The sequence below is a fragment of the Linepithema humile genome, chromosome 2, assembly GCF_040581485.1.
Source record: "Linepithema humile isolate Giens D197 chromosome 2, Lhum_UNIL_v1.0, whole genome shotgun sequence".
Taxonomy (NCBI): Eukaryota; Metazoa; Arthropoda; class Insecta; order Hymenoptera; family Formicidae; genus Linepithema; species Linepithema humile.
Genome location: NC_090129.1, coordinates 7845775 through 7870963, shown reverse-complemented (window position 1 = coordinate 7870963; position 25189 = coordinate 7845775). Strand labels below are relative to the sequence as shown.

Here is a 25189-nt window from a genome sequence, read left to right as displayed (position 1 = left end):
AAATTATTTAAACAAGAAAGATACGTTGTTTATCCTATCCCTTTTTGTCGCAATAATTTATAAAATGGTTCTTATTATATATTTCCTATAGAAACTAGACATTCAGATTTCAGATGTGCCTCTTTAACACGATTGCAAACGGGGTTCATAACAATGCAGTGTTAAATTTACAATGCACATCTTGTTCACACAATCATAGTCAGTTGTTGGCTTATTCATTTGAATAATTGTAACAGCAATCGATAATTTAAAGGCGAATACCGAGAATTTGAAATCGAAATTACCCAATCATTGTTTACACTGATTGAGTTCTTTTACTAAACAGCAATCTATCGCGTATAAATTTTTGCATAAAGATATATTATTCGTTGGAAAGTTTTAAGCACCAACTCAGCTCACATAAATTTAAATAGCTTGTGTTTTAAAAACAAGGGCAGGGCGAGAATTTCTCGTAAGATGCTATAAAATGCTGACAAACCCAACGAATGAGCCATTCGCTGTAGCAAGTATTGATTTAAAAACTATTGACAGTTCCGACACACTTGGTATGCTATCTGTGACGTTCGACGAAACTTTTCTACCGTTGAATGTGTTACTATCCAATTTCTACTGTCAGAAGTTACGAATGTTTCAACATAAATATACATAAAGTTGAACTTATTAATATCCAACTTTTTAGTTAGTTATAGTATTACACGGTTAACTGATGAAAGTTTACGGAAAAGTAACGTATGTGAGTATGCATCTTTTACATAATTAAGTTTTCTACATTTAATAAAAAAAATAGTTACTCAAGCGTTGCTTCCCGCGTAATAAACTAACACTTTGGAGTAAAAATAAGCTTAGCAGAGTAAAATAAAATTAAAAAACAGGACATTTTTTCTTAGAATAAATATCTATTCATAATTAACGTATAAAACCAAAGTAAAAAATAGTGAACACACATAAAAAGTAAGAAGCTAGATTATATTATAATTAGCTCTAATTAAAGTGATGATAATATAAAATTTTCAGACTCTTTGGCGATTTAATAAATTCATTTCTTCTTTTTATGCTATGTTGATACACTTTCGTGTTCGCAACCAACGTTATTTTCATCGATCTTCTCTAACGGATAACCCACAGAATAAACCACCGTTCTATTTGGTCGCGAGGCCATCGAGTTTCGGGCACAAAAAGAACTCGTTCGAAGATGGATAGTAAATCATCGATCACGAGGCGGACGGTGAGTCTTGCCGGAATCTCTTCACGATCTGTAGGAACGGAATGAACAAACGAGGTATCCACCTTGTGTCCAGCGGAAGCGAATAATTCACGCCCTTTCGTGACCAGCAATATTAGGAATTCGCTGGATGTGTGCATGCAGAGATGCGTGCACACGTGCATTTATTTGCAACACATCTCGATAGATTTACGTGCCGACGATGGCGCGACCATATCTGCATCTGGATACATGTCCAGCGGAACAATAGATTTATGACGCATAACATAATGACCGGACATTGTGAAAATGAGAGTATATTGATCTGAGAATTCTTCTCTTCTCCGTAAAGAACATAATGTTACAAATCTAATGAAGAGAGAAGAGATTTCTCTTATTTAAGAGAAATATTCTTTTAGCGAGAATAAAGCGGAGTTAATTTAAATGAAAAGTAGATGATGTTGTTAAAAAGAAATTATAATTATAATATTTATGCTACTTATAATTACTTAAACGCTTAATAACACATGAAATGATTATTATAAATCATTATGAAAAAAAGATTTTAGATAAATTTATTCGCAGCATTTAGTTGCTTAATATTAATAATAATAATTATAATGTATTCATAACCGTGAAGATAAAACGATGATTAATAGCGATGACTGTTAGCTGTGCACGATTGCAGCATTGTAAGTGCAAAATCAGAATGAGGAAACATGATGGATGAGCGATTAACAAGCACATTTCTAATTGCTTCGCGTAGTGAATTAGTGGCAATTTTCTAGACGCGTATTCGCGCGGATTACTTGGCTAGAAGCAGATAATGTGCGTTTCGACAAATCTCTATCGGGTCAAGGATCCTTGATCTTTCATCCCTCTCGCCTGAAAATGCTGCCCTGACGTTTGTCGTATAAATCATCCCGGTAGCTCGAGACTCGCGCGATATGCTGAGATGTAACAAATTCCTATTCCTACCATTTCGCGTTCCAGTTCTGCCTTGACGTCGCTCGATTTCCCATTTCCCTTCGCCTAGGTATAAACCACGTATATAATTGGAAGTATCCATCTATCAGTAGGAAATGTTTTCCGTATTGCCGATAAGATATTTATTGCGTAGAAGATATTTTGATCATCTATATCTTAAATTACATCAATTTAACTTTAATTAAGTGTCAATTTTATTTTAATGAAGTAATTAATTTTTAACTTTCTTCTAATAAAGTAATTAAACTTTAATTTTAGTTAAAATAATTTCTGACACAAAATCGATCAACTTTTTTATAGACATCACGCACGTTAAAAAATATACATAAAGTATTTAATTTTTTGACATAAATTCATGTTTTTTTAATTTTGTACTGTATATTCTAACAATTTAAACGCAAATTATATTGAACATTGAATATTACGTATTGAAAATAAGCTTCTATATATTTTTTTTACAAAATTACACTTTGGTGTCTTAAATTTCCATCTGTCTCATATTACCACTTTCTTCGCTGTAACTATTTACAAAGCTTCCACTGCTTTCTCTAAAGATAGAAACTTTTAAGAATTAGTTAAAGAATGAGATTCGATATTTTAATAGTAATATAGATTGAAGTAGCAAATATTATGCTTGTAAGAAGCTAACATGTTAAATAATTGAGCGACTCGATATTTGCAAGTAATTATCAGAACAAACTGCACTTTATAGTTAATAGATGACTAAAGCTCGAAATAACTTATTGAATCTAAAATCTCAATTTATTTATTTTCAATTTACGACAATCAACGCTTTATTTTCAAAATACGACAACTGTGTCATGAGTAGAATGAACTGCGTCATTGCAGAATATTTTATGTAATTCTGAGAAAACCATTTTGTTAGTATTTATTTAAGAATACCTTCAACCTGTTGAAAACGAATATGTTTCAACATTTAACTAATTTTAGCGAAATTATATGTTTAATAATTTATATGTATAACAACTGTAATTTCGCAAATGCAAACTGCATAGCAGTGCAAATGTATAATAACAGAATTGCGGCAGTCCACGGAAAATGATATACACATGAACAAAATGGCCACTTTTAGTAAATTCACTAAATTTATTCTAAATTTTGATTTTTCCAATATTCAAACTTCGAGTTCGAGTATCGAAATTAACAAATTTAATTTTAATCCAAATATAAAAAATCTTTTCTGCGAAAAATTAACAATTTTTTGCATTTATATTCAAGAAATAAAACAGAACAATAATTTCAGACACAATTCTTCTATATCCATTGGTTTTAAATAAAAAAACAAGCATTATGAATAATATGCAATTAGAAATGATATTTTTGTTAATTATTTTTATTGAAACACATTGATACGAGTGGCTCTGCAGGGCATATCGCCGGAGTACCTCTTTCATTGTTATGTTGGATTGAATTTGTAAACACGACAAAATCCGATACTGGCACTGATACGGTTTAAAATCAGGATAGCGAATCGTAGGATTTACAACACTCTTGTGGCATTTTACAACGTTTGCGTAAAATGCTTCCTGACATATAAAAAATTTGCAGTAAAAACACCGGATGCATTTACTGTGGAATAAAAATCCGGGCTCTAATATCCCGTTCTGCTTAACTGGAGTAGCACCGTTTGATATTATCTTTTGTTACTACGAAAAAACAGTTCACACAACATACAAATGTTTAAAATTTTTTATTCGCAAAAATAATTAACAATCTGATAATATTTAATTAAAATCTTTGTGCGTTCTTAACGAATCTTTTATAAACATCGCAATAGCAAATTTGTTACTTTTTTTTTTATATATTAATTGTTATTAAACAAATTTGATTATAAAAATGATAAACAACTTACTAGAATTACTAGATTGAATGACTTGCAATATAATACAATTAATTATGTAATAAATTACACATACATTCATAATACTGCGATATCATGACGAATGTGTTCTCATATCTAGCCTTTTTTATCTTATTTACTAAACATAATAATGAAGAGGGTGTCTAATTTCTTGTGTAACGAAAGATACTATAAATAAGTTATTCTATAAATAAATAACTTCCTGTCTCATGTGCTGTTTCCAAGTATATTGCGCGCACTTTGATAACAAACTCGTCGTCTTAACAACTTAACGATTCTTGGGCAGCTAATTGAGTTTATCGAACGTCAAGTTGCATTAAACATCTTTCTTAGTAAAGTTGCAAGATTGATGTTTTCGAAATATTTCACTCAAAGTGACATACCGCTAATTTCACCTACTTTCTCGTCTGTAGTATTAAATGACGGTAATGCCTGCCGTTAGTTTATTTTAATCGATTTACTCATGGAACTCATTTGCCAAAGTTGTGCTTGCACAGAGAAAATGTTTCAACCTAAAATAATTGATTCTTATACATTGAGATTAAATACACGTATGTATCTGTATACTTTCTTTCACTTATTTATGTTACATATTTGTGCGTGTATTCATGACAAAGTAATCTCTATTGCAAATTTTTTGATTTTGATTTTTTTTTTTTTTTAATAATGATGTGTATCTTTTTTCTTAAAAAAATTGCATAATAATATGCAATTGACGCAACTTTGCGATGACGCAGGATCGGAAATATTATCAATATGAATTTCAAATTATTGTTCTATCCATAGTAATAAAAATTGTAATTTAACATGAAGATACAGCAAGAATATTATTCCATGAATTTTCAAATTTGATGCATCAGCGAACGTGTTTGTGTTAAACCGCATGAGAGTAATCTCATTGCAAGCGTTAGCTACTGAAAATTTAACCAATGGAAATGTGAACGCCATATGTGCTCATGGATTTTCATCAAATTTTCAGGGGAGAAATATCGAGACAATATTTTCCACCAGTAATAGAACTCCTCAAAACTTTCCTGATGTTAAAATGCTTTATTCGCTTCACGCGTTCTGCGTACCAATTCCAAATATTATGTTTTATACAAATCTCTGTAAATCAAAATTCATACGATAAGAAATTTATTTATATACAGTTCAATGAGTGGTAAGCTATTCTCTCAATGTAAATTCTCATGCTTTTTTTCTTTCATTTACACCCTTACACACAAAAAAAAAACCGATAAGTCACGATTCGCCACGAAGGATGAGTTAGACGCGGCGAAACATGATATTGAAGTACGGAAGTGGATGAGCGTTTGCTCGAAACTTTATATTCGCAATTACCATATTTATATCACGCAGAGCACGAATGAAGAAATTCACGAAAAATTGAATTTGTACTGCACTAATCTAGTTTCTGTCGTCCAATTAAAAACTTTATGCTAAAAATGGGCACACCTGTGCTTTATCACATGGAATACTTTTTTCAAAAATAGATGACTATTTCTTTATCGATATTACTATACGTATTATCTTTATCGTGCACATTTCTCTTTATCAATGTCATTATAATAGCAGGAGGAAAGTCGAGTTATCGTACGACTCTGCTGAGAAAAAGAAATGACATACCAATTTCCGAATTGTGCTATTCAGCAGCAATTGTTGTTACGAAAGGTATAAAGGCGGAAGCGCGTCGTGTGGCACGACAGAATTTTATTTTTCTTTGTATTCTTATGGAACGACGCAAGCTGGAACTAAAGATCTCCTTCCATAAAAGCCAAAATACACGTCGCAGTAGTGCGAAGCGAAATAGAGCGACCGAGTTGATAGTTTTCGTGACAGAAGTACTCCACTCTTGTGTATATGCGCAAATTGTCACTTCGACTATTCTCAGAAGAAACAGTAGATATCGCGCTGAATAAAAATAAAAAGATGTGTTTCAACAAAAATTGCTACTTTTGACTTACATTTCAACATTTTATGCTTTGCATCAACTAATGTAATTTATAATCTATCGACGATACAAATCGATATAAATCAGCATCGGCTATGCAAATTTAATCAATTTCGCGAAAGTTTAAATAAGAATTGTTTGTTTTATTCAATATTGCGGTGAACAAATTGCAGCTTTCGATAAATATTTTCTTTAATTGGCTTCCTATTTGTATACGTAATTTACCAAATACAATGAGCTGCGCTTTATTTGCATATTAATGAACAACGCGGATCCATATAATGTACTTAATCGCAGCTTAATTTACTTTTCGTTAATTTTGATGAAATGCACATACTGTAATTTAGTGTAAATGTAACACAATGTGAGATGATTGTACAACAGTTACATACCTACGTTTTACAAAATATTATATGTGCATTACATTTTACGCGCGCCATAAATTGCACTCGGAAAAAAAACACGCACGATCGTAAAGAGACAGTCGGGCTGAAAAATCCGCTATTCTCGTATCTTGGGGTGAAATTCTCCGACAAGCTTTCAGACTGGCCGCGATGATGCGAGCATCGGATGCGAATCTGTCGCGGGGGTGGGTGCAACGTAGAAGGAACCTGCGTTTAATCGGACGCGAGCCATGAGAGAAAGAGGCCCTCGGGGCGCATGCGCCTCCCTTTTACACCCCCTATGAACCACCGGTAGCTAGTAGCACGCGTCGACGTCGACGTCGTCATTGTCGTGGTCGTCGTCGTCGTCGTCGCCGGCGCCGCGACGCCAAGTGGCCACGGCCGTGTGCCGTGTCTTCCTCGAGTAGTGCGCGTTCACCTGCCGCGACGACACGTTTCTCCTCGTCGCGAATCCACGTTCCAAATTACTTTGTCACGCGAGTTTGTAGCGTATGCACTGTCGATCCGTCGTACACGTGACACCGTCGTATTTCTTAGAATTTTCATTTTTTGTCTCTTTTACGGATGTTTTACGTTTGTACACGTTGCACTTCGCTCTCTTTTCATCCTCTTCCAATCGAATCTTGTTCGAAGAGGGACGTTTGAATGCTCGGAGGAAGTTATCAAATGCCACATGGCAGGCACATCGCGCACGGCAGGATATTGAGGTAAAAAGATAAACGAGCGTGTGGTCTGCATGCGGGAGAGCATGTTGTGTGTATAGCACATTTGGAATTCAAATTTTTGGGCGGAAACTAGGATCTCCCGCCGTGCGAATGAATCGCGTCACTGAATTTTAGATGCATTTTGAAGCAGTGATGCTTTATTAGCTAGACATTTTTCCGCTTCCACTGATATCATTTTTGTACGTTGAAAAAGCCGGTACGCGTTATGATGAACAGAAAAATATAAAGAGATACAAACATGTATCCTATTTATATCAAAGTATAACATATTTTAAAAGTACAAAGCTGTTTTTCTGAAAAAATATATTAATTCTTGGAAAATAACAGATATTCTATTAGTCTATTAAACTTTATTAAAATTTAAAGCAATGTCTTAAAATCGATCACAAAAGTAAAAGTTGAAATAAAAAGAAACGTTACTCTCTCAGTAATTATATACTCAATTGAATACTAAAAACAAGTTTCACAATTAAAATCAATGAAATACTACTATATCTTATGTTATTAAAGTTAAATATTATTTAAAATAATAAATTTTTATTCCTATATTTTTTGAATATTTGATTATATTTTCTGTGACAATAAAAAGTAAATATTATATATTCAATTTTCGTTTAATTTAAAATTTGTAAAAATTTTGTTAAGATCTTGTTAAAAGGCCAAGAAACAAACAGTAATTTTACATTACAAATATATTTGAATATATTTTGAATATATTTTGATTGTGTAAATACATTTAAAAAATTTTATGCGTCTCATAAAATTAAATTTTTATCCTTTTATGTATTTATGTTTTGTTAGTTTAATATTTCATTATATTCTCGCACACGCGAATAATTTTTACGAATTATAAAATATATTAAAAAAACAACAAAGATTAAATTCAAGTACGAACAAACAGAGAAACATAAATCTCACGTCGGATATATTTACAATTATCTGAACAAATGTAAATAAAATATTTAACATCATGGAATTGAAATAGATCGATCGGTATGAAATGATATCTGCAGTTCAAATTGTAGAGATAAGAAGCGCTGAATTAATACCGGCAGTGTTATTTGATATTTTACGTATTTTAATAAACGAGAATAAAAACGTAGTAGCAAAGACTTAAAATAGAAATCAAGAAATACATCTTTTTTTTTTATCAGTGCTTTTTGCATTTTGTATAAAAATATCGCGTAAATTATACGATTCATGAATGTTTTAATTAATTTAATGAGAACACATCATTAAATGATAGCATATACCTTTGCCTTATTTATGCAAAAAATAATATTTTATGCACATAATTTTTTAAAACTTTTGTGTCAGTTTTTAAAATAATCATATATTTTTAACTATATGAAAAAATAAAAATCTATTATTTATTATTTCTAGGACTCATTACGGTGTAAAATATACAAGTGGAATTATTTTTTGCATGCGTCTAATGACTCTTTATAAAACATTGTAAGGACGCTTGGATTTTATAATTTTTTTACCACAAAACAATTGCGAAGCGTGTCTCGTAAGTAGTATGAGTTCAACGCTTCCTTTCTTTCTATCCAAGATTTTCTCGAATCCAGAGAAAGTTATTGTAAGAATCCACGTGCACTCCGGATAAAGACTATTCGATTTTTATTTTCCAAATAAAAGCTGAATTTTTCGGTGTGCTACGGCAATTGCATACTCTGGACTTAGCGAGAAATAGAATTTTGTGAAAAATCATATAATTCGCGTTTCATGAAGAGAAAGTATTACTTCTATTAATATCTTTTTTTAATCTAGAATTGCAAAAAAACTCCATATTCGCATATATTTTATATACCTATTACATATTCGTTAAAATATTCGATAATTGATCGAAAGCAATCAAAACGCTATTGCACAGACAATCTGTCTAATAATGAACAATGTTTAAACAATGTTTCGTATGCGTATAATATTTTTTAAACTATCTGTTAGAAAAAAATTACACCTTCCTTCTTCTTCGCCTTAGTTTCTTTTATCACACAGTGCATTATACGAGGCATGTATAATGCTTTATCATTGTATGTCTTTTCTTTTCTTTCCGCGTTTCATTCTCTGCGTCATTCGTTATTGTACTCGTAGTGTGCAACCGCGCATACAACCCCTTGGCATATCATCCTTTTTGTTTCACTTTTTCCGTCAGAAGAAAAATATCTCATTGTTTCCCTGAGATATTTAGCTACCTATATATCTATTGTATAACTTGATGCATTACAATGTATTCATAAAAAGATTTGCGTAATTGAATGAGTATTCATTGATACATTGCAATATGGACATATGAATGTAGTATAAAGCTTTATTTTTGTTAAAAATTATGACTAAAAATTTTAATAACGTGCTTTCAGTATTTTTATTAATTCGTGGAATTGACATTTTTAATAATAATCATAAGACAATCGCTGGCAATTTACATTAGAAAAATTACCTCAATAACAATAATGCTAGAATTATTGTTATAGCAATATAAATTTTATACATAAAATTTGAATATGGACGCAATTGCGTCGAGTATGCTTTGGCTTTAACGCAGAGTTTATGTGCTCAATGGGAACAATTGAAGATCTTCCCTTTATATATAAGATTCCTTACTACTATTTGAAGAGAAGCAAACGGCAATAGCACATTTGCGACGAAAGTGTATAGATTGAATTCGGAAGTACGATATTAAAATCCTAAATAGCGTCACGTCGTACTTCTTTTTGCGACCGTTTATGACGCTTGCACTCAAAGCATCCCATTACACTGTACTTTGTAAAAGAACTTCCAAGAGGCTGCACTAACTGTAAAACTCTCGCATGTACAGGGAAAAAGAAATCGAGATTATAAAGACAGTCATTTTATAATTTCGATTTGTATGACTAAAAATGCCTTAAATTGTATTATATGTTAGATTATTTTATATATTTATATATATATATATATATCAATATGCATTACATAGAAAGAATATAAACAAAATTGTGCAGACTAACTTCTAATTTTCTCGAAAACTCACTTAAAAGTTTTAACTATGGTAGTTTTCAATGATTTAAGCCATTCCAGCAATTGCTGTTATGAACGATTACAAATATATTAAGGTCTTTTAACGTTTAAAACTTTTGAAAAATATAATTAAATTTCAATAAAAAATAAATTTAATTAAGTAGTCTCACGCAAATTAAATAATACGTCTTCGAAATAAGGAAGAGTATTCTAAAGACGCAAGAAAGTAGATACTGTTTAAAATTATATATATATATATATATATATATATATATATATATATACATATATACACACATTCCCGCGTATATTATATATCATTCTGTGATTTTCATGAAAAATATCTAAAAACAATAATAAATTATAGTAGGAATTATTTAGAAAAAAAAGAAATATTTTTATTGCATTTTTAAATTGCTCATGATAAATTTACTTAATAAATTTTTTATAAAATTATTTTTCTTAATTAACAAATCATACAACTTACCAAAAATATATTTTACTTTTTTTCAAAAAAAGAACAATTTTTCCAACCTTCCTAAATGGAAATAAAACATAAAAGTCACCGGAAACTAAAATTTAAACAGCAAAAAAATTAAAAAATGTCGCGTTGTCAATATTTGAGCCGGATTCACGTGTGCAAAACAAGATCCTTAATCTTCCGTAGATCCAATCTTTTTTTACGCGTCACGATTTGACACGTGACGCGCGTTAAGAGAGTCGGGAGAAAGCCGAGAGGCAACAGACTTGATAGGCATGGCCGCATCGCCTCGTTCAAACATGCTTAAGTAAATATGCATCAAGTTGTCTCGCGTGTCGCGACCCATGATCGATCGATGCGTCGCGCGTCAGACTGTAACGTCGTAATTATCGTCATAAATCTTGTCTGGCGCTACGCATTAGGGAAGTTAAGGTGTGAATTCACATGAATTCACGCGTCTATAATTAGCGTAGCGGCCGTTCAGGTCGACGGAGCTCATTTCGATCGTGTATTCCTCGCCTCGAGTGCTCACGTTGCTAAGCGATGAACGTCCGTCCTCTATCTCGTTTCTACCTGCTCCCGTTCCCACGACTTTGACGGCTATCTGAGAAATATAACTCGCAAATGTTCTCGACTATTTCCGATCTTTTAATTTTGCTATTGCACTTTACAGCGGCTTTTATCGTAAACCGTGCTTTATAACTTTCGTTTCTTCGCTCACAACATCGCCATTGAGCTTCGTGAAATATGGTGTCTCCGATCGTACGTTCATTTCAGATCTTCGTCTTTCCGTGCTCGAGTTACGGAAATAAGTAGAAAATTTTTAATGACGCATTTTATTATATTAACACACGAATAAAACCATAATATTGATCGACCGATGGCAATTTATGAGTAACATATATTTAAGCAAATAATAAAATAAAAAGCAATTCTGTCTTGTTGCTAAAACACACGACGGTATTAAATATTCGATTAATGTAACAAATGTCTTGTCACATATTCCCTTGAGCTTGTTAAAAATGTATACCTGCTAACTGCGACTAGCTTGGACCTTTGTTCTTAAATCCAGCAACGTGATATTTTTATTTTACAAATACACTCATACATATTGCAATCTTGCAATTGCATTTTCCTTATCAGAACATTCCTTTAAAACGTCATTCGTGCTAAGAGATGTCCAACGTCTCTAGCATACTTTTACTTCCAAATATACATAAGTTCGAATATTTGACAAATGTCGCTCGTGGGAATAAAGTTCGGATGTTCGGTGATAAGTGTGATAAAATTCAACGTGCAGAGGGTTTTTTCTTCATTGAATTTTGCAGCTTGGAAACGTAATAAAACTATTTTTTTCCTGTTCGTATAATTCTTTTACGTTACATATTTGCCGCGCACTTGTTATGCCGCATTGAATATATATTTTTACGAAATTCTTTTTCGTAAAATGCGAGATTGTTTACCGCGTAAAACGAAAATAGAACGGTTTGTACGTGACTGAAATTGCTCCTGCGCATCCGTTAGTACACACCGCTCTACTTGTACCACCCACATCTATTTTCTTCGTCGATGAGTGTCATACGATAACGCGCAGACATCCATCTCACGAGTGTCCCGGTATCATTCACAGCGCTTTTCTTTTTTCTTTTTTTAAATTTATTTCCACTTATGCAAGCAAAATTCTATCGCACACTTCTGTGCTGGTAAACATTTCACGCGTTGATAGGTGATATTTATGAAGGAAGAATTGCTACACATATATCTCTGCGGGATTTCTCATACCTACGATCTCCGCTCCTTGCTCAACGGATTGATTTTCTCTCTTATCGAAACTTGTTTTATTTGTCTGATGCTCATATCAACATGAGAAAACGTGTCACGTAGCAAACTTCCTTTATCAAGCTTCTTCGCGATTACATATCTCGTGTTGCGCACTTCGATTTCCTTATGCCATTGTAAGGAGAATCTTCTTATCGCCTTCTTATCGGCGATGCAATTTTGTTCGTGATTTTGCCAGTTGTTGCAATTTTTTTATTTTATTTTTTTTATTAATTTGGTTAATTTTAACTATTTATAACATTATTGACCAAATTTATAACATCATACCAAATTTTTTAAATCAAAATATAAATACCATTGACATAATAATAATATACAATTTTGATACAAATATTTATTTATATATTTAGATATAAGTTGCTAGTAAAAAACTTTTTGAATAATTAGCATTTGATTAATTGCGTTTGGTGCTTCATTCTGTTTGAAAAATTAATTTTGTACGCAATATAACAAAAGTGTGTGTTTTTATATTATTAATTATATAAAAATACGTCCTTTTATTATATATTTTTATTTATTACTAGTTTTATTTGTATTTGATTTTTAGTGAACATTAAAATTAAATTTTGTAATCACTTACAAAGCGTCTTATTAGCTTTAAAGAACTCTTAACAACCCATGATCCGTTTAAAAGATCCAATAAAATCTTTCGATACTTTCAAAGTGGTCGTAAGTCCACTCGTTACAGCAAAATGCGATGATATGAAGTCTTAGAGTGGTATAATTCGAGATACTGAAATGATTACAAAAAGAATTATACTGCACCGTATACGTAACGGCATATCGCATGAAAAGCGGAATTAATGACCAAAATTAAAGTAGTCATAGGCGAGCACGTAATTTTCCACGAGGTCGCCTATGGGGACCGCGAGTGTAATTAATCCATGCATTGTTCTAATCTTACAATCGCGTGCAATGCATGTAGTTATATCGAGTGAGAGATATTTTTAAATGCATGCATGCGCTATGCTAATACGCATTTTTTTTTTTAAAGAAATATTCATGTAACCGCGATTGGAATGGATTTAAATGTGTCTTTTTTGTTGTGCTGTAAACAGTGTGTTTACAAGACAACTTGTACGCACGTGTGCTGGTCCTTATATTTAAAATATCCAACGTTATATAATTCCTTTTCCAATACTGATATTTATTTATAATATCGGCATTTATTATATTATGAGACCGTTCACATTTATTACATAAATATTATTGCACAAATATAACAAACATCTCATCATTGGTTCCATTTAAGGTATCAACGATTTAATGGCGTATTGATTGACGTCAAGTCGCAGATAGGATTAATTATAACTGATCTAACGTCCGTGTGGTAGCAAATCGACTGTCGAAATTCATTAGCAGTTAAATGGAAGCTTCTATCGGTATTTATCAAACATTGGAAACAAGTTTCGCGATTGGGAAACTTCGCGAGGTCAGTTTTGATGTTTGCATTTCAAAACTCACGACGATATTAGATGCCTAATACGTTTACTTATCAGTTTGTTCGCCAAAGTTTTTGTTTAATCTCTGCGTTTCTGCTTTGAAGTCTCGCATCATTAACATTTGATCCGTTTGAGAAACAAATTTGAATAATCGTATTCGATAACATTCGGAAAACATGATTGGTCGCTGAGGTCGCTAATCGCTTTTATGTTCCTTCGCACGGATTTCGCGCTGTTTAAATATCATGTTTGTATGTCGAGATATCAATCTGGATTACCGATGCATTTTCATTTCCACGCGTACAGATCGAGTTATGTTCCGGCGGAACTAATCGCGTTATCTCTAGTGATCGTGAATCGTCAGATGGTAGACAAACTCGGATCCAATTATTATCGTTCTCCTCGAACATCCGGCTATCCACCATAACGCAGAAACTTCGTGGAGTTCGCTGCGAAAGAGGGAACGCGCGAGAGAGCGAGAGAACGAGAGAGAAAGAGAGAGAGAAAGAAATAAGCAAGCATCGACCTCTCGAAGTTAAGGATAGCTCGTGTCCTTTTAAGAGTCGTTATGTCGTACGATGTAGCTCAGATCAGGATTTGCCAGTACGTTTGCACTCTCATGTGAGAAAGTCAATGAAATGCAGTCGGAGATGGAAAGAAATAAATATATGGATCGACATTGGCGGAAGTAATTGTGACTCGCATGACGCACGAGAATAATTGCGAGTAAACATAGTGTGCTCCGCATATATATACATCAAAAGTACCTCTTTATTCGAATGTATTGTAATATGTACAAACACATCAACTGATTAATTAAAGGGTAAATCTGTAACATTCAATGATGCAATAACAAAGCGATGCTTTTCAGTGAATATCTAGAAATATTAATATTGATTCGTGTTAACAAAGCGAAACTAATTTAATCGGCAAATTGATGAAGAAAAACAACGGTCAATTACGAAATGGGAAGTATACGTGCAGAATTAATATACGTGCATAATCTGTGAAGTCATAAGAACGTAGACGCAGTGATAAAGTCTCAAGTTAATGGAAGTTTCTTGTGTGAGCGATAGATTCAACAAGATACACAACTTTCAAGTATCAAAGGGATTAAAGATGTCGAGTGATGGAAAGATAATATGTATTATACAAAATTATGATCTTTTTTGTCTTCGCCTTGAGAGCGTGTTTGAGAGCAGATGATTTTATGACTTCAGATAAAGAGCTTACACAACTTTCGCAGGAAGATTATTTATTATAACACACTTAGCAACTGATGTAATTCTATTTCTTTTGCCAGACTCACTTATGCCACCGTCGAAGTATATTTTTTCGACTAAAAAGCAATAACTGTTTCTTTACTTGATCAAAATCACCCCGACTGCTATTCGTGTGTATCTTTTCCGCTAAAAATAACAGTCGAGCGAGTCATAAAATCGAGCGGTCTACTATGGAATACCGTTCCGTGCGAGATAAGGTATTTGTTGAAATCGCGAAATCGGAGATGAAAAAAAAAGATCCAGCCATCAGGCGATAAGGGAACCAGGAAAACGAGTTGTTATGCGGTGGACTTAGCGGCAATCAGGTACAGCGGAAAAATACGATCGAGCGGCGAAAGGATGGATCCGCCCTTGCCACGCTTTAGTCTTCGAGTTGCTGCTGCCGCACCCTCGCCGGCCTGACATGCGCCATGACCTGTACATAGATATCCATAGGTATGTTCCGACGTTTCTCTACGCTCTTATCGCACTGCCGACTCTTCATCACAGGCCGAACACATGCGTGAATACGCACGTTGCGCGCCCACCCGCGTGGCCACACATTCCCTCCCTCTCTCTCTCTCTCTCTCTCTCTCTCTCTCTCTCTCTCTCTCTCTCTCTCTCTCTCTCTCTCTCTCTCTCTCTTTTTCTCCGTCACACTCTCATCCCGGTATTACCCCTTGCACACACGCGCGCGGGGTCACATTCATCGCGTGAATAACGCTTTCGTCGAATAACCGCGTTGTTCCTCCAAAAGAATTGATTCCATTGGTGGCACGTGTACGGTTTCAAATGTAGAGATTCAAGATACGGAAGGCACGTACCGCGCGGCGACTCGTTCGCCCGGTTTGCAAACTCGTCCGGACTTGTAAATAGAATGGCAATGGAAATCTCGATGCGCGATATCGCGTACACTCACTAGCGCTGTTTCTGTTGCCACTTGTTACGCTCTTTCTCATACAGCTGCACACGAATAAAATAGGTCAAGTCTTAATTTATATGGTGACTTTTACGCCAGGAACTGAAAGCAGTGTTACGGAAATGGTTACGTGCGGTTTATATGTTTTCACGATCGTAATTCTCGTGAGAGAGAGAATTATTCGTTCCTATGTGTCTTGCATCACACTTCACGTTAATTTGAAAAAGCGAATAATTTAATCATTTTTAATAATACCGTTTTTGAAAAAATCAAACGTGATCTATTATTATGTAAGAATTTAATTTAGGGGAGTAAAAAGGATGTATGCGTTTTTTTCTATATAAAATAAATTAATTGAAAAGGAGAATGGTTAATATATCATACAATATCATCACTAATTTAATTTGCATATGTACCATACATTATCAATGCTATTAACCGTCACAAGCAACAAAACAAGCTACTAGACAATCCTCTCCATAAACACATTTTCCTCGATTTCCATAATATATCGTGGATGTGAAGGCTTTGAAGTTTTGAACCCTCGAGCCTTTTCTCTCATGACACGGAAGGTACAGGATATGAGATTTGCTTGCACAACGTTTACGTGCCGTGGTGTTAAAACTACCCCATCTTGGTAACCGAACCAAATTGACAATACGCGAGTAACATACTTGATTCAACGTGTTTCCGCGAAATCGAAAACCATTCATTTCGCGACGAAACTTTTAAATATAAAAGGAGAACGTGTATTTTTCAACGTTTATTTTTATTTCTTTTTAATAAAATAAATGTGCAAAAAATCGATTTATAATGAAAACATTGTTGTAAAACATGTTTTGTTCCAATCAAGTTTTTAGCAATAATTAAGCCATTTTTAATTTCTTGAAAAATTTAGATGTTCTCTTTACTTAAAACTGTTCTAATTTTTTCAATGCTTTGTCTACTCTTTTCTCTTGTATACTCCATAAATTTCACATATTATTTTATGTGTTGTTTTTATCTGACATCAATATCACATTGTGGAGATATTAAAAACTATCGTTCAGTCACGCGTCACCTCAGTCGATTGAACAAGGAAAAGAAACGACGAAGAAAGAGCTCTTAAACTATTTTGTAACGTTATCGATCGGCATGGTTGCTTTATGCATCTTTTCATAAGCGTAATCAAATATGCGCGTTCCACCCGCCGTTACTGGGCGTGAACGAAATAAGCTTGATCGAATACTCGTTCCGCGCTATTTCGGAAATATTTTTCCGATGTATAGAAATTGCTACGATGAAAAGCCACAGCTTGGATATAGAGATGGGAAGCATGTGGGCGACCTTGAGGAGCCAGAAAGTGATGAGAATTGACGTTTACCAAACGCTGTTGCCAAATGCGGAACACGCGATCGATAAAGACTTAACACGAACAGGCTTCGAGATAATGTCTTTACTCCCTCGCGCGTCTCCTCCTCTTCTTGGGATGTAATATAACTTTTTATTCTTTCCTGTATCCGCCATTCGTTCCAGGCCTTCAAGTGTGTATATCGCGTATGTATTATGAGAAATAAAGGAGTGCGGCTATACGAGAAATATGCCCGTGCTATAAGATATTGCCTCGATATTTTTCAATTGTAGGATCGTGAGAGCCACGTGACATCGCCGCTTAATCTTTCCCTTATTTCGAAAGATGCTGCTCGCTCGAATCGATTTTGTACGCGATTGCTCTGTTACTCTTTCATAGCGTTGAGAAGCTTCTAGAGTATAATTTGGTCACGTCATTGTATGAACAGTCCGAACTTAAGGAAGGGTGTTGTTTTCAGGTGCTTCATCCTTGTATTACGCCCCAACAGTTTCCGTTATTAAATGGATCCTTCGTGACGACTGAGAAATGCGATTTCCAGTACACAGGGTTCTTTTGCGAATACAACGACGGGTATTCATAATGAGAGTACCAGTCTCGCCTAGCGAGACACAATTACGCGGTAATTATTTGCCGTTTGAGAGCACCTTGGAAACAGTGCTTTTATTTTGTTTAGTTTAGTTAATATTTTTTAACGCGAGACTACGATTAATTGTGTTACACTTCATCATGCTTTGCTCTGACAAAGGGAAAATATTTCTCTTTGTTGAATAATGGTGCAATCTCTGCATTTGCGATCATGCAATTACTAGATTAATATGTTCTATCTCGTAATAACTCGTAATAAATAAGATCACAATATCTTTGTACTTATTTTAAATCAATATTATTACGTAATCCAGCATCGACAAGTGTACAATTACATTTAAATTCTGTAAACTTGATTTTTTTTCTGGATTTACAAAATTACTAAATCTTGCAGTTTTATGTGAGTTTGAAAACACATTTTAAATTTAAACTACAAGTCTGCGAGAATGTTTTATCATGCATTGTGTGCAAAGAAGGTTGTGCATATTGTACTATCGTAATATTGCCCTTATATCTTGTGCGTTTTTTCTCTTTTCTGTAAAACTTTAAGGAAGACAGTAAAATATGGCATATAAAGATGATTCAAAGATATCGAAAGTTTACATAACGGTGAGAATCCTTGTTATTACATTTGACATTTGACTCTCCGGGCGAAAAGTGGCAGGAGAAAGAGCAGGAAACACGTAAAGTGCATAAAAACGACATTATAAAACAAAATGTATAAAAATTACATAAGATTATAATTGTGCGACGTTCTTTGCATAGCGATTCACAATATGTGTTTCAGCAAAGAATTTGAAATTAAATTACGAGAAGTTGGGTAGAAATGCAAATTAATTCAACTAAAGACTTAGTGCATAATTACTATTTCTGAATTCGTATGGTCACAATTAATTTAGCGTTATGAATTAAGGTCCGTGACTCGAGTTAGGATCATCGAATATTTCATCCGTATTATATCTGTTACAGACTTTTAGAACTTGCTCCATTATTTCGCAAGAAATGCTACCTTATATTCTGAAAATTCTATATCACAAATTATGAATAAAATATTTAATGTCGTTAATTTGACTAGCTTAAATTTAATACCTTATTCAACCTAATAGTTTTGTACATCAACAACGCGGAAAATTAATTATCTCTTTAGATATTCTTTGTAAACTACCTAGCAATAAGAGATAATTATTATATTGAATCCATTTAATGGCGAAACAATTGTACGAGCAAATTCATTGTCGGAAATCCGAGCAGCGGAAATCGTAAAAGAGCACGGGTCAAATACCGCCATCTCGCCTCCATTTCACTGTGTGGAATGCAAAGAAAGGAAATGGCGGTCTGGAAAATGAGGATAAAAGCTAGCATGGAAGCGTAGACGCGTAGCCAGCCAGAGGCAATTCAAGCTAGACAAAAAAAAGAAGCGTGCACCAGTTTCTGTTCGCCCTTGCTGCACACTGCTGTGCACATGACCACGCACTGCCGAATAATTCCCACGGATGCCGTGGTCGAAAAACGATCACACAGAAAGGCACAGAGTTCCTCTCTCCACGGCTTTTATACCTATTACTTCACCATGCGTCGCGACATTATCTTTCTCTCAAAGGGCAATTTTGCTTCATCTCTCTCTCGTATTTTATTCATATAACCTTTCACTCATAACTGACATATTTTTCTAGCAAAATGTGCACCTTACAACAAAATGTATACTTGTCTCTCGACTTACACAATATTTTTAATACAGACAATTTCATCTTCAAACAATAAAAAAATCCCTCGATGAATATTTAAATAGAAGTCATCCTATTTTCTGAACATTTTTTATATTTGTGTAAAATAAAAACTTACGACGACTGAGATAGTTCATCAAGTCTATAAATATACAAAATCTGAAAATTAGTTATAAATTGAGTTTGTAAATTAAGAAGTTAAGTTGAATTTATTTATAAAGAAATTAATTCATGGATATCAAACATCGAATGAGCAAGATATTTAATTTACTGATATGAAAGAATATTTGAAATATTAAATATTTCATTTATTTATTCATTTATTTGTTTATATTACGAAAATGGGTTAAACTTTCGCGTTTACTTTCGTGCCGCTATATTTCCAATTTTCCGCGTAAATTAGATACTTTATCGATATATCGCATGGAAAGAGATGAGTGAATAGATGCTCCGGAAATTATTCACATGCCACGTGTAATCGAGATCGGTGAGCCAACTTTACGCTATTTGCACGCTTCCGCTGATAGTACAACTCCAGCGGCACGTTGCTACGTCATCTCTCTTTTCTGGGAAAAGTTTCGTCCATCCTACATCTCTGTCGGAGGAATACGAGCCAGTTACCGAGTAGATTGCACAGGTATGTTTCAGGACGCAATGGGTGCGCACGTACACAATATTAGACCATCAGTTTCTTCATTCTTTCTTACAGATTGGCAAATTGATCGAAGAAGCGACCATTCATTAACAATCGTGATTAAATTTTAATCTTTGTGCGGTAACTTTTCGAATGCCAGCTCAAAATAATAGGTCATTTCTTATTTGTTAATACACATATATCGATAAATATGTTTCATTTAAGCTCGTACAGGTTTATATTCACTAAATTCACAAGCATGAAAAATAAAAGCAGAATATTGAATCTTGCAGACCATTTGTCGCGAAACGTCGAGACGGATTATGTTTTAATACGTGGCAAACTAAAATAACGATGCTGTATAAAACTTATCGTACAGACGAAATAAAACGCAGTTTATGTACTTTAAGGGCGAGATATGAGATTAAGCAGGCATATTTAGATGTAATAAGAAACATTATGGAGAAAAGAATAACATTACGAAGTAATGCATAAAAATAAAATAATCTTTAGCTTTAATAATATATTCAAAAATCCTGATATTTTATACAATTCTGCGTCTCTTTATATTGGGAGAAATATATTTATATATTAATTGGCAATTATATTACAAGCTTTGGTAATTTTTTAAAGGGTGGAGCTGCGAGGTGGAGGTAATATTTCTGACTCAATTTATTGTTAAGACTCGCATCGATTTCATTTGTTAGGGTGCGTTCTTCAACAACAGTCCTTCTCATAGTCGCGGAGCATTGACTTCTTGTCACTTCTAAACGAGAAGATCGATACTTGGTTAGAAACCTGATACGCTCACGCTCCTCTCTTTAAGGTGGCCGAAATATATTACGGAAAGAAGTACATTCCATCGAGTTACTTCAGGATTTTTACAAGCAATTTAAGTTTCTTTATAGATACTTATAAATTCTTATACGAGGTGATATTAAGGGATCTCATTAATTAATCATTCTATGCAACAGCAGGAGTTTGTTGTTGTTGGTTAATTCTTCGCCAAAAATTTGAAACAAGCGTATTGCGTGAAACCATTTATTCGCCTAATTAAATGTAGCTAGAGTTCGTGACGTTCGTGGAAGTTGCTAATCATCTGCCATGACACGTACAACAATGGCGGGATTCGTTAACACGAGTACTGTAACAGTTTATATTTACGATATTTATAACAGTATTTTCGTCTACAAAATTGCGCAAGTTACTAAATTAAATCCCTCGTGTATAATACACTGTTATAATATTATGAAAAAGCAAAGAATTCTAAAAGATAATACTGTTTAGCAAATTATAGAGCGAATAAACATATTTTATATTTGCTCACATTTTAAAACATAAAACGTATTATATAAAATTAATATATTTAGGGACAAATTGACATTTTATCATAACGTTAATGTATTATTTTCCACAATGACGTAATGATACACCTTTGTCTAATATTCAGAATAGGAATTATATTAATTATAACAAATTAAAAGTTTCCCAAAATTTAGTTAATACCGAAATAATGAAACGGTGTCTTTACATCTTTGGCAATGGCAAAGAGAAGCTATCTTCGTGTGGCCGGCTTTAAGCTTCTAATACCTAATTTTCCAAGTGGTTGAGCGTTATGTGCACATGGGCCTTTAGATACTATTATAATGTAACGTTGATTATAAAGTTCGCAACATAATAACAATAATTATCTCAACAATGATATGAGCAAACTACGAACGGCTCTTCAAGAAGAGCAATCTATAGTTTGATACTATAATTGCTTTGAGCAGAATTCCATTATTTTCATGTCAAATAATCAACCGGATAATATCTGACTTGCATCTATAATTAGTACTCTTATCTTACTTTCTTTCCTTCGACAAAGTTCTTTTTCGAACAGCACATTTTTCAAATGTGACTTCTATCTAATAAACAAGCTATCTGTAAAAAATGTTACAACCGTCAACGTTAATTGAGCAATGATCGTTCTAAAAAGTTGATGTATCGAGATAATTTGCCAAATATTTTTCACGATGTCGCAAGGGGTTCTAATGTAAATAGCCCTCGTAAATTTTCCTTCGAGCGTTAAATTGCGATTCTTTAACGCGTTCGTCCGGAATAGAGTCCGTGCCTCAATTTCTAAAGCCCTATTCCGTTGACTTTAGTCCATTCTTTGGTGTGAATATTGAAACTCATTTGTGAAAGACGTTTTATTCATTTCAAACAATTACTACGTACTGAAAAGAGAAGGAGAAGATTAAGCGAGCCAATTTGCAAACTTCCTTAACGAAGAATTAACCAATACCTAGTTTCGAAGTACAAGTATTGTTAGAAAGTTAGATTTTTGTCATTTCGCAGAAATTTGTCATTATAGTTTTCTTTTATTTATAGCAGTAAGTTCAAATCAACTGTAACAACAAGGACAAAATATTAAAAATTTTAACACATTTCCTAAGCTTTCTTCTGTATTGTTTTGGCCAACTGTAGAAATATATAACACAAATATTACTGCATACTTGAATATTGTTGGAAGATGACTACATTACAAAATGTTTTTAAGCTGTCTTCTGTTTCTATGTTAATATTGCATCAACTGTCTATTACAATATGAGTCAATCCAAAATGGGAACTTTACCTGATGCTTCTTGTTTTATGAAGGTAAATTTCCGCGCATTTTAGCAACCCCATTCTTATTTCTTTACGTTGTAGTCCGCCTATAAATTTACTTTGCCATTCTCTTCAGGATACGGTAATTTTTCACAATGAGAAATACAAGAACACCACCTCTTACTTTTTCTCTTCCTTTTTCATATGCTTCCATCTCGATGTTAAGTAAAGTGAAATTCATGGAAAACGTTACACTGCTATATATACTCAATCTGCACGATATAACTTCTTGTTTGTATCATCCCCCAGGAGAATTGCAATTTTTTTATCAATTACTATCGTGGTTTATCTTAAGGAACTTTGAATAGATAATTACAGATAAAGTAAAGCATAAAAAATCGAGTTGCAAAGAATTAATTAAAACTAAAGTAGAACTAAATTTAGATCTACTCGATTTACTTGAGAGAATACGGTATTATATAACAGATTCTAGTTATTATTATTAAAAAATTTTATGAATAATTCTATTAAAAATTCATTAATAAAGAGCAGAAATTATAAGTACAAATATATATGTAAATGTGGAGAATAATTTTGTTATTTTGCAATATAAGCAATGCGGCTAAATAATAAAACAGTAATATTCTTCTATATATAAGCGTCTGTGTACGATTTTGTAAGCGACAAGTAACGTAATAACGAGGACAAGTTTGCAGGCCGCTGTTGTGCCTTAATTTCGTCAAATCCTAGGATCGTTAAACAACAAGTAGTGCAATGGTAATAATAGCATTCTCAATGTTGAGTGCTTTTGTCGTAGTCGTATCGGCCAAACACCGTGGCCGTCGCGTAGTGACGTAGAAAGTTAAAGGTGGCAACAATAACCATAAGCTTCGCTCGTAAATTCAGCTTCGGAAATTAAATCGTGCTCGCTTAATTCGTAATCACGCCAGCTCTCTTTCTACCCGATGCCTGTTCTTTTCACTCTTCTTTTTTCGCCGTACTCAACTGCTCAAAGTACTACGTGACGAAGAACAATTCGCGAGGAGGAATCTCGTCGATGTAGGACATAATGTACCTTCGAACCCAAGACGTTTTTTTATTTTTCAGACCCATCCTTTATACTTTTTTTTCACTTTCAGCGACTCCCGTCATTTTTTAGCTTTTTCCCCTTTTTCCTTCAATATGTTTGAAACTGCGATTACCTGTTATCCGGATTATTACATAGTCTGGAAGAGATTTGTCACAGTGACAGTTTAAAACGTTTAGTTATATATCGTTATATATCTGTTACATAAATACTAAAAAAAAAAACTAAAAGTCATATATCAGCGTGTTATAAAAAAACAGATTTATTTAAATATTTTTTTTAGAAAAATTTTAGATAGAAACAGAGATAGAAGATAAAAGTTCATGTCCGTTTAGCATCTAGAAAATTTTTTAAATGTGTATTGCAATCAATGCAATAATGTAAATTGTATATTAAGTGAATAATACGAAAATTATGCATTTCAGTTATAATAGGATAATATTTTTAATACAAGAGTAATTTAACTGTTTCTTCAGAAAATACGTAAAATGTCCATCAAGACTTTCTGACTTACTGTTATCTTTGCCATTACTTCAGAGACTCGTTTCTCGTAGCATAATAAATTGTACGGTGTTGCTCTTATACTACTCCTCTGTTTCTCGCGTTTTCTGTTTCTTTTTGTTCTTTTTTTCTGTTGTTTACTCGTATTACAACTCGTCCAATAAGAAAAAAGTTTCATAAATAAGTTATCACCAGTTGATTCCAAGTGAGCTTTTATCTGATTGCAGGAGTGTGCCAAAGTGGAAAGTATCCGAAATTTTCGCTTCTGCGAGACGCGCGAATCGAATTTCATTCAGATCCGGGTGCTCGATATTCGGAATGTTCAGGTAATGCGATTGTCTTCCATAGCACAAAAAAATTCAAGTTACCCAAACTCGATAGGACTAATTGGATCAGATTCACTCTAAACTTTGTTATTCGTCACGCTTCTATCTGTACACTTATTATATGAAATAAATTACCCATGTCTGATAATCAATTGAAAACTGATAAAAAAATTACGTATTGTTATAAATATTATTTAAAATTATTTTAACAATTGTACGTTTAATATCAAACTTGCACATTTTTTTTAATTTGTCACGGTGATACTAATTTATTTAAGTTTGTATTAAATTAAAGAAAT

At 33.4% G+C, this 25189-nt stretch overlaps 1 protein-coding gene across 1 annotated transcript in view; it reads left to right on the top strand.

The window, feature by feature from the left end:
- Positions 1–6530: 6530 nt before the first annotated feature.
- LOC136996865 (somatostatin receptor type 2-like) overlaps positions 6531–25189 on the top strand; it is a 62881-nt gene continuing 44222 nt past the window's right edge. The window contains exon 1 of the mRNA XM_012378442.2: positions 6531–7132. The gene's annotated coding sequence lies outside the window, so the exon portion shown is untranslated. The remainder of the gene's footprint in view (positions 7133–25189) is intronic.